This window comes from Procambarus clarkii, chromosome 41, assembly GCF_040958095.1.
Source record: "Procambarus clarkii isolate CNS0578487 chromosome 41, FALCON_Pclarkii_2.0, whole genome shotgun sequence".
Classification (NCBI taxonomy): Eukaryota; Metazoa; Arthropoda; class Malacostraca; order Decapoda; family Cambaridae; genus Procambarus; species Procambarus clarkii.
The window spans coordinates 39,761,312-39,771,627 of NC_091190.1; the positions used below are offsets into that span (position 1 = coordinate 39,761,312).

The 10,316-nt window shown below is 36.1% G+C and overlaps 1 long non-coding RNA gene across 1 annotated transcript in view; it reads left to right on the forward strand.

Annotated features, from left to right (window-relative positions):
- The first annotated feature begins 3,404 nt into the window (after positions 1-3,404).
- LOC138373319 (uncharacterized) overlaps positions 3,405-10,316 on the forward strand; it is a 9,889-nt gene continuing 2,977 nt past the window's right edge. The window contains exons 1-3 of the long non-coding RNA XR_011231158.1: positions 3,405-3,529; positions 8,035-8,194; positions 8,886-8,992. This is a non-coding gene — a long non-coding RNA (uncharacterized lncRNA). The remainder of the gene's footprint in view (positions 3,530-8,034; positions 8,195-8,885; positions 8,993-10,316) is intronic.

Consider the following 10,316-nt stretch of genomic DNA (forward strand, 5'->3'; position numbering starts at 1 on the left):
AACTAGCTCATCAAGATTGTAACTTGCTTAGCTAAATGAATTGTTGGGTTCAGTCCCTGAGCCCATTATGTGCCTCTGCAACCCTTTCCACTACCGCCCACAAGATGGGTATGGGGTGCATAATAAATGAACTAAACTAACTTTAAGGCATCCTGAAAGAAAGCTTGGAGGGCTTGAAAAATTGCAGAACGAAGCCTTGAGGATAATCCTTGGGTGCCTTCGTACCACAAAGATACTTAATATGAGAAAGGAACTTAATATTCCGAGCGTTGTTTATCGTGTTACTGAAAATAACTGTCAAATTGGTATAAAAATGCTTAGGCTAGCTCATCCTAACCCTTGCACAGAAGCCCTCCAGAATTTCTTTATTGAATGTAAACATTGTTTCAAATAGATAAATAAAATTGGAACTGAACTCAGAAAGTATCAGATTTATAATTTGTACCAAGAGAGACAACAATAGCACTTTCCTGCACTGTAGGAAATTACACCCTTTTCAATTTTAATCCCTCCCTTTCCATCAAAGGAGCAAATTAGAGATCAGTCCCAGCTTTGTCTTCAGGCAAAGCTCAACGTCTTAAGCCATATTGATGCTCTGTCCACAGAGCATTCTCTCTCTCAAATCATATACACTGAAGGTTTCCTACAGCGCCCAACGGGTGCAGCTGGAAGTGCAGTTGTCCTGGCAATAGGATATGACTTATATTTTGAGTGGGGAGTCCGTATAAACAACTGGGCCTCTATCCTTCAGACTGAACTATTTGCCTTGCTCCTTGCACTGAAATGTGTACAAGTATCCAAACTTGATACATTAGTTGTAAGTGACTCTTTATCATCCTTAATTGCTCTCAACTCTTTAAGACATAACTGTAACATGCTTGTGTCTGAAGCTAGACACAAATACAATAACAACTTGAGGAACCTTATCATAAACAATAATCTCAACAAAAATCACATAGTTCTCAGAGGTGATTTCAATATTGACCTAGGGCTACAAAATAACCCTCAAGTAGACTGTTTCCTCAACAGCATGAATTCCTGTATGCTCATCCCCGCAATCACCAGGCCCACCCGAGTCACTCAAACATCTGCGACTACCCTGGATCACTGATGGACCAACATAACAGCTCCTCTTACATCAAGTATAATCACTGACAGAACAACTGACCACTATCCTACCTTCCTTGTAACGAACATGGCCATAACACCACCAGGTAACAAGAAAATTACCTTTAGGTTACAATGTGAAGCGGCAATAGGCAATCTCACAAATGCCCTCCACAATGTAAACTGGGAATCTAAATTTATCAATACACAGGATAATAATTCGTTAACTAGCCTCTTTCCAAAATTTAAAGCCTTTACAATACTTATTGTCCTCTCCTCACCAAGCAAGTAACTGGCAAAAAGGTTAAATAATCCCTGGCTCACTAATGGCATACTTAAAGTAATCGACAAGAAACATGAATATGAAAAAAAAACTTAGGATTGGCCTAGTTGGAAAAGAAGTAGTTAAGAGGTATTCATCAGTGCTTACCAGTATAATAAGAGCAAAGCGTTCCTATTACGAGAATAGATTCAAAGAAGCAAAAGGCAACATAAAAAGCACATGGAGAGCCATCTCTACCATCCTAGGAGCTAAACAACATTCACATAATAAGATAAAAATCTCCAAGGATGGTTATACACCTGCAACAGATCTTGAAACAGCAACTGAATTTAATAGCTTCTTTTCATCGTTTGGTGCTCACCTTGCCCGAAAAATCCCAGAGACTCAGACATATGTTACCACATATCTTTCACGCAGCTATCCAAACTCTCTTCTCCTCTCTCCGGTCAGCCCTACAGATGTTGTGTCCATCATTCACTCGCTAAAAACCAAAGCTGGGAACATTAGTGAAATACCATCGATGGTACACAGGCGTGCCTCCCATGCCCTTGCACCATCCATAGCACTGCTGTTCAACAAATCCCTAGAGTGTCATACCTTCCCTGATATCCTTAAAAAAGCAAGAGTAACGCCAGTTCATAAAGGAGGTAACACGGCAGACATAAATAATTACAGACCCATATCGAATCTACCTATATTATCAAAATTATTTTTTTTTTTTTTACAAACAGCTCTACTCCAATCTTGTAAAATTCAATATACTAAGTCCCTGTCAGTTTGGCTTCCGCTCCCAAAAGAGTACCAATGATGCTATTGTTAGTCTGCTTGACTTAATCTTCTCAGCCCTTGACAAAAGTGAGTTTCCAATTGAACTCTTCATCGGCCTGAGAAAGGCCTTTGATACTGTTAACCATAACTACCTCTTACTTAAATTCCACCATTATGGAATCCGTGGCCTTGCCCTAAACTATATCCGATCCTATCTTAGTAACAGACACCAATATGAAGCCATCAATGATATAACCTCTCCCACTCTACCACTTACCGTAAAGGTGCCACAGAGCAGCATCCTAGGACCCTCCTGTTTCTTATATACATCAATGATCTCCCTAATGTCTCTAACATACTTAAACCTATATTGTTGGCTGATGATACTACTCATCTACTCTGACCCCAACCCACTCCTGTTAAATAATGTTGTAAACAATTAATTAAAAAAAGTCTACTTGTGGATGTCAACCAACAAACCTCACACAAAACATAGAAAAGACCTACTATATCTTATTTGGAAACAAATCAACAAATGCAATTCAGCTTCAGATAGATAATGTAAACATTAGCAATAAAAATGATGGAAAGTTTCTTAGCCTATACTTAGACAAGAGACTCAACTTCCGCACCCATATACAACACATAACTAAAAAGGTTTCTAAAACAGTTGGTATACTGTTTAAGATCAGATATTATGTACCCTACTCTGCTCTCCTCTCACTCTATTATGCACTTATCTATCCCTATCATTCTTATGGCGTTTGTGCTTGGGGTTCAACCTCTGCAAACTACCTCAAGCCCATCATCATCCAGTAAAAATCTGCTATCAGGACAATAAATAACTCTACCTTCAGACAACACACAGCTCCCTTGTTCAAATCCTTAAACATGCTAAACAAATTCACTCCATACATTCTCCTGTGTAAATTACGTTTATAAAGCCCTTTTTCTAACTGCAAACCCTGTTCTGAAACTCTTCCTGGACAGATGTAATAGAACACATGGCCACGTCCCCACCAGACATAAATATCTCTTTGATATCCCCAGAGTCAAACTTAATCTATGTAAACACTCTATGTAAATAAAGGGACCTAGTCTATGGAACTCACTCCCTTATAATGATTTGAAAAGCTGTCCAACTTCTGCCATATTCAAAAATAAAACCAAAAAGTACCTGTAGTACTTTTTAAGTACGAGGGAGTAATGCGCAAAGCGTCCCTCACCTGTGACGTCACAGCGTCACCTGACGCCATATCAACACATCGGCCATTTTGTCGTCAGTTCAGTCATGGCGAGGACTAACCCTTCATGCAAACTGCACCTACTATCAAGAAGAAGAAGATTTTGTGTTCCACCGATAGTATTATCGTAAGTAAGCACTTATATTTTATATTTTATTAAATTAATTGATTCTATTTTTCTGTAATAAAGGTCCAAAGGGTTGTTAAGGAACAAGGGTGTAGCGATACCGACGCTCAGTGCGCTCAACTCACACCAAAGTATCACCTGTGTAGCTTCTGTAATTAGTGTTAATTAGTTATGCTATAAGATAATGAAGCGAGTATAAGATTAACTCGCTACAAGGGTACTGTGTTGGGAGGTGAGGGCTGTTACTGGTGTCTGTGGGGATGTGAGGACTTGTACCAACCACTATCACCACCAGTACCTTGTCTTGCATCCTGCTTAGTATTCTTATTGAGATATGAAGTATTATTGCATTCATATAATTATTCATTCATTGTCATTACTATTTTTATGGGCTATGTTCTGTTACCCTAATGCTTTTTACCCCTGGGCATGTCCATTTACTCTCCAGCCCTTCACAAGCCACTGCTGCACCCCCTCCATGCCCATACTTACTGTGCTTATTCTTACAGGACTGCACTGCATTATGTGGTGCTCACTGCCTGGACACCTTGATACATGCATTATAGGGTTCTGGTAGTTGTTCTACTCACCAAGCCCTTCCAAGGCCAGGCTTGACATGTGAGAGCTTGGTCCAACAGGCTGTTGCTTGGACAGGCCCCTCAGGCCCACATATCCACCACAGCCTTGTTTGTCCGGCACTTCAAAATCAAATGTTTATTTACGTAAGGTACATACATATTTTTAGGTAAGGTACTCTTTATTTGGGTAAATTTATCTTCGTAGTATTTAGCTTTGGCTCGTCTAATTATCTTGGATAGCAATAACGAGTAATTCTTTGAGAATTCTTTGGAGACAATTCCTAACCTATACTTCTCCCAACCTATACTTCTTCTCAAGGTCATCTTCACTTCTTGAAGATGTTCAGGTTTTCTCTTGAAGATGTCGACGGTTGTTCCAGCAATACTGTATTTCTTTTATTGCTGAAAACCTGTTTTCAGCAATAAAAAAATAATCCTGAATCCAGAAAAAAATCCCTTTTGTATCGTCTGGAAATTTTCAAATATTGCTGATCAAACCTGAGTCTAAATTATTTGTATATATTATGAATTACAGAGGTCCCAGGACAGGGTTTTTAGGCACTCCACTTACATTTTCCCACTCTGACTTAACCCCCATTTATACAAACTCAGTCTTATCTTTTAGCTAATAATTTATTGTACACACCATACTCAGCCTGTGTAGGGTAGTTTATTGTGCATGTGTAGTATATATATTTGTGTAGTATATTTGGTATATTTAATGCCTCTAACCTCTCCTCATAGTTCTTGTCCTTCAGTTCTGGGAGCCACTTAGTAGCATGTCTTTGCACCTTTTCCAGTTTATGTGCTTCTTAAGATATGGGCACCATACAACCGCTGCATATTCCAACTTTGGTCTAACAAAAGTCGTGAACAATTTCTTGAGTATTTCGCCATCCATGCATTTAAAAGCTCTGAATATTATCCTTTACCTGCAATTGGTTGTTGCTGTATTTATAGAATATGATTTGTTCTACTTTACATTTGTTTGTTCCTTTTTTTCAAAATTTCTTTCTGCCTCTCTCCTCACTGCCGTGTAGTTGTTTCTCTTTGTATTACTGGTATGTTTGGGGGTTTGGCCTCTTCGTATATTGATTCCATTTTTGTGTCTTTTGGTCTCTGTCCGTCTTGAAATTTCAGTTGAACAAATCCTGTTTCCTAGTTCTGCATCTTTGTTTTGGTATAAATGTTTTTGTTCCTTTATCATATATTTCACAAAATTGACATACTGTGCATTAATTCATCTCAATTACTTCCTTTCCTAACAGCAAGCCTTTCCAGTAAAATTCTTTGAATTCTTTTCTGACTTCTGGCCTAATGTTTGTTTTATCCTAGTGTGTATGATGCCTAGCGTGTGTCTGGTGCCTGTTGTGTTAAACCGAAGATAAATGCATAAGTATAGGTCAGTAATTTCTCCAGCTTTGAAAGGGGCTTTCATTATGCAGCAGTATTCCACTCTAGAGAGCACTAGCGTCTTGAAAACTATCATCATCGGTATAGCATCTCTAGTGTGAAAAGTTCTTGTTATCTATCCTGTCATTTTTCTTGCAGTTGTGACGGCTACTTTATTGTGTTCTTTAAATGTAAGGCCTTCTGACATCAGTACACCCAAATCCTTTACGTTGCTTTTCCGTTCAATGTTATGATTTGACTGAGTTTTGTAAGTGGTTTCCGTTTTTATATTTTTTATTTTTTCCGTAGCGCATGAGCTGAAACTTATGTTCGTTAATCACCATGTTATTTTCTGTAGCCCATAGAAAGACCTGATTTACATCTGATTGGAGGTTTGCCGTGTCCTCTATGTTGCCTACTCTCGTGAAGATTCTAGTGTCATCTGCAAAGGATGATCAAGTACTATAGGTTGTGTCCTTGTCTATGTCCGATATGAGGATGAGAAAAAGTATTGGAGCAAGCACAGTACGCTTGGGGACTGAGCTCTTTACGGTTGATGGTCCAGATTTTATTTTGTTGACTACTACACATTGGGTTCTATTAGTCAGGAAGTTGTATATCCATCTGCCTATTTTTCCGGTAATTCCTTTTGAACGCATTTTATGTGCAATAACACAATGGTCACATTTGTCAAAGGCTTTTTTTTGTCAAAGCGTTTTGTTTGTCTTCCATGGCATCTAGTGCCATGTCAGAGTGGTCCAGCAACTGTGATAGGCAAGAGCGCCCTGTTCTGAAACCATGTTGTCTGGGGTTATGGAGATGCTGTGATTCCATGTATTTGGTGATCTTACTTCTTAGCATTCTCTCAAAGATTTTTATGATGTGCGATGTTAGTGCTATCGGTCTGTAGTTTTTTGCCTCTGCCTTATTTCCTCCTTTATGGGGCGGTGCTATCTCTGCTGTTTTTAGTATGTCAGGGACAATGCCAGTATCTTGGCTTTGTCTCCAAAGAATGTGAAGGGCCTGCGATAACGTTTTTTACAGTTCTTGATGAATATAGAGTTCCAAGAGTCAGGGCCTGGTGCAGAGTGCATAGGCATACTGTCTATGGCTTCTTCAAAATCCAGTGGGGATAGGATCACATCTGATTTATGATTTGATGTTGGTATCATATCCATGAAAAATTCATTTGGGTTATCAATCAGATGGATGGAGAGCTACACTCGTGGTGTCCCATTTTCCCAGCACTCTTTGTCATATAATGCTTTGAAACTTTTGACGGATTTGGCCTCCACCACCTTCTCACCTAACATGTTCCAACCGTTTACCATTCTGTTTGCAAAAGTGAATTGTCTTACATTTCTTCGGCATCTTTGTTTAGTTCGTTTAAATCTATAACCTCTTGTTCTTGAAATTCCAGGTCTCGGGAAATCTTCCCTATCAAGTTTATCAATTCCTGTTACTGTTTTGTATGTAGTGATCATATCTCCTCTTTTCCTTCTGTCTTCTAGTTTGGAATATTTAATGCCTCTAATGTCTCCTCATAAATCCTGCCCTTCAGTTTTGGTATGAATGTTTGTGTGCCTTCATCGTATATTTTGCAAAATATGGAATACATCTCATTTACTTTACTTTAAGAATATGGTTCGATCAATTAAAAACCCTCTTGTTCAAATTGCAAAGAGACTGAAAGAGATGCAGCATGCTCAATGGATTATATATTAGTGATTATTATTAGGATTATATATTAGTGAATCATATTAGTGATTCAATTATTATGGTCATAAAACAATAAACAAATAGTTTTGGTGTTATTACACTCTATTCACAGGTTATATATAAGTATCTGCATGTTTTGTTCACCATTACAAACCACTAAGTTGGTTTGATTTTTGTTGAGATTGTTATTTATGATAAGATTCCTTACGTTATCTGAGAATGAAGCTATGTCGGTATTGGGAAATCTATAGATGGCACTTATAGTCAAGGAGGATTTAAGGGATTTACTGGAGAACTTGGCAAAGGTATATTCACAATAGTCGTCTCTATTACTAATGAGACTATTGCAGATGAAGGTATCTTTGTAAGATATTGCTATGCCACCTCCTTTTTTTATTAGGCCTGCAGTTGTGAATGGCTTTATTATCAGCCAAGTTGTAGCATACAACATAGCATATATATGTATATGGCATACATACATACATATATATATATATATATATATATATATATATATATATATATATATATATATATATATATATATATATATATATATATATATATAATATGTTACAACATAACAGGCCAATTACACTGGATTAATCTTTGTGTTTAGATAGGAGATGCCTCGTATGGGCCAATAAGCCTTCTGCAGCCCCTATGTTTATCCCTTATGTATCCCCCCATGTTTTCACCTTCATTGTATTATCACCTGACCTAATGCGGGTATAAAATCAACTAATATATATATATATATATATATATATATATTCAAAATTCGTCAGTGTACTACATTTTTGTTGTTGCTTTTAGGTGATGCTTTTAACCAGTGTATGTGGGTCTGATTGCGCAACCACAGTTCGAAGAATAATGAAGATATGAACAAACGGCCTGTGGTCACTATACAGTCTGGAAGGGCAAAAGAAGAAATTGGCATTTCTACAAAAACAAGAACTATATAATGTTATTTTAAGTAAGTAACCAAAAAATTAAATAATTTTTTTAAAGTTTAAAATTCACTTAAAAATGTAAATTTTAAGTTAAAAAATTTTAACCAAAAAACTTGATATTTTTCATATTTGGAACCATTCCATAATCCCAAGCATAAATGATTATATTTCTATCACTTGCTCTTAAGATTGTTTCATTTAATAGAGGTTGGGCATAATTGTTCTCTGCTGCTAATAGAACTGACTGACTTAGCTATAGGAAAATGTAAAATTAATTGGTTTATCCATTACAGTATTTTGCAGTTTATTTCATGATCCTGTGCTTAATACTTGCATAAATAGTAGATTACAAAATGCATTTTTATATCATTAGTATTGAATAATAATAATGCAAATAATTGACTTATAAATGATGTACAATTAATTGGTAGGTGATATTATATTATTAATATTTTTTCATTCTTGCAAAGCCTTAACAAAGTCATTAACATGTTAATATAAACTTGATCACCTTCCACTTATTTTCTCATGTGCTACCTACATGTACAAAACCTTATTCCTAAATGCATATTTTGTTCTGAAACTTGTCCTTTATATGTTGTGTATCACCATCTCTGGAGAGTTTTATCTGATTGATGTATAAATTACTTTTAATTTTACAGAATATTATTGTTATACTGAATTTATTATTATATAAATAACTTAATTTTACAGAATCATCTATCGACGCACATCCACAAGTTGAGGAGGAGGATGTGACCTTCCAGATTTCTCAAGTACTGAAACAGGCACCAAACAGGCCTGGTGGATCTAGGTACAAGGTAAAATAATTTAATTTTTTTTTTTTTTTTTTACTAATTGTCCGAGATATATATATATATATATATATATATATATATATATATATATATATATATATATATATATATATATATATATATATATAAATATATATATATATATATATAAATATATATATAATGTGTCGTACCTAGTAGCCAGAACGCACATCTCAGCCTACTATGCAAGGCCCGATTTGCCTAATAAGCCAAGTTTTCTTGAATTAATGTTTTTTCGACTACCTAACCTAACATTTTCAGCTACCTAACCTAACCTATAAAGATAGGTTAGGTTCGGTCATATATCTCTATTAATTTTAACTCCAATAAAAAAAGAATTGACCTCATACATAATGAAATGGATAGCTTTATCATTTCATAAGAAAAAAAATAGAGAAAATATATTAATTCATGAAAACTTGGCTTATTAGGCAAATCGGGCCTTGCATAGTAGGCTGAAAAGTGCGTTCTGGCGACTAGGTACGACATATATATATATATATATATATATATATATATATATATATATATATATATATATATATATATATATATATATATATATATATATATATATATATATAATATGTATGTGTGTGTGTGTGTGTAATTACCTAAGTGTAGTTAAAGGATGAGACCGTCTTCCCAGCACTCTTTGTCATATAACGCTTTGAAACTACTGACAGTCTTGGCCTCCACCACCTTCTCACCTAACTTGTTCCAACCGTCTACCACTCTATTTGCGAAAGTGAATTTTCTTATATTTCTTTAGCATCTGTGTTAAGCTAGTTTCAATCTATGACCTCCTGTTCTTGAAGTTCCAGGTCTCAGGAAATCTTCCCTGTCGATTTTATCAATTCCTGTTACTATTTTGTATGTAGTGATCATATCACCTCTTCTGTCTTTTAGTTTTGGCATATTTAATGCCTCTAACGTCTCCTCGTAGCTCTTGCCCTTCAGTTCTGGGAGCCACTTAGTAGCATGTCTTTGCACCTTTTCCAGTTTGTTGATGTGCTTCTTAAGATATGGGCCAACTTCTGTTGTTGGGCACCACACAACAGCTGCATATTCTAGCTTTGGCGTAACAAAAGTCATGAACAATTTCTTTAGTATATCACCATCCATGTATTTAAACGCAATTCTAAAGTTAGAAAGCGTAGCATAGGCTCCTCGCACAATATTCTTTATGTGGTCCTCAGGTGATAGTTTTCTATCTAGAACCACCCCTAGATCTCTTTCTTTATCAGAATTCTTTAAAGATTTCTCACATAATGTATAGGTTGTGTGGGGTCTATGTTCTCCTGTT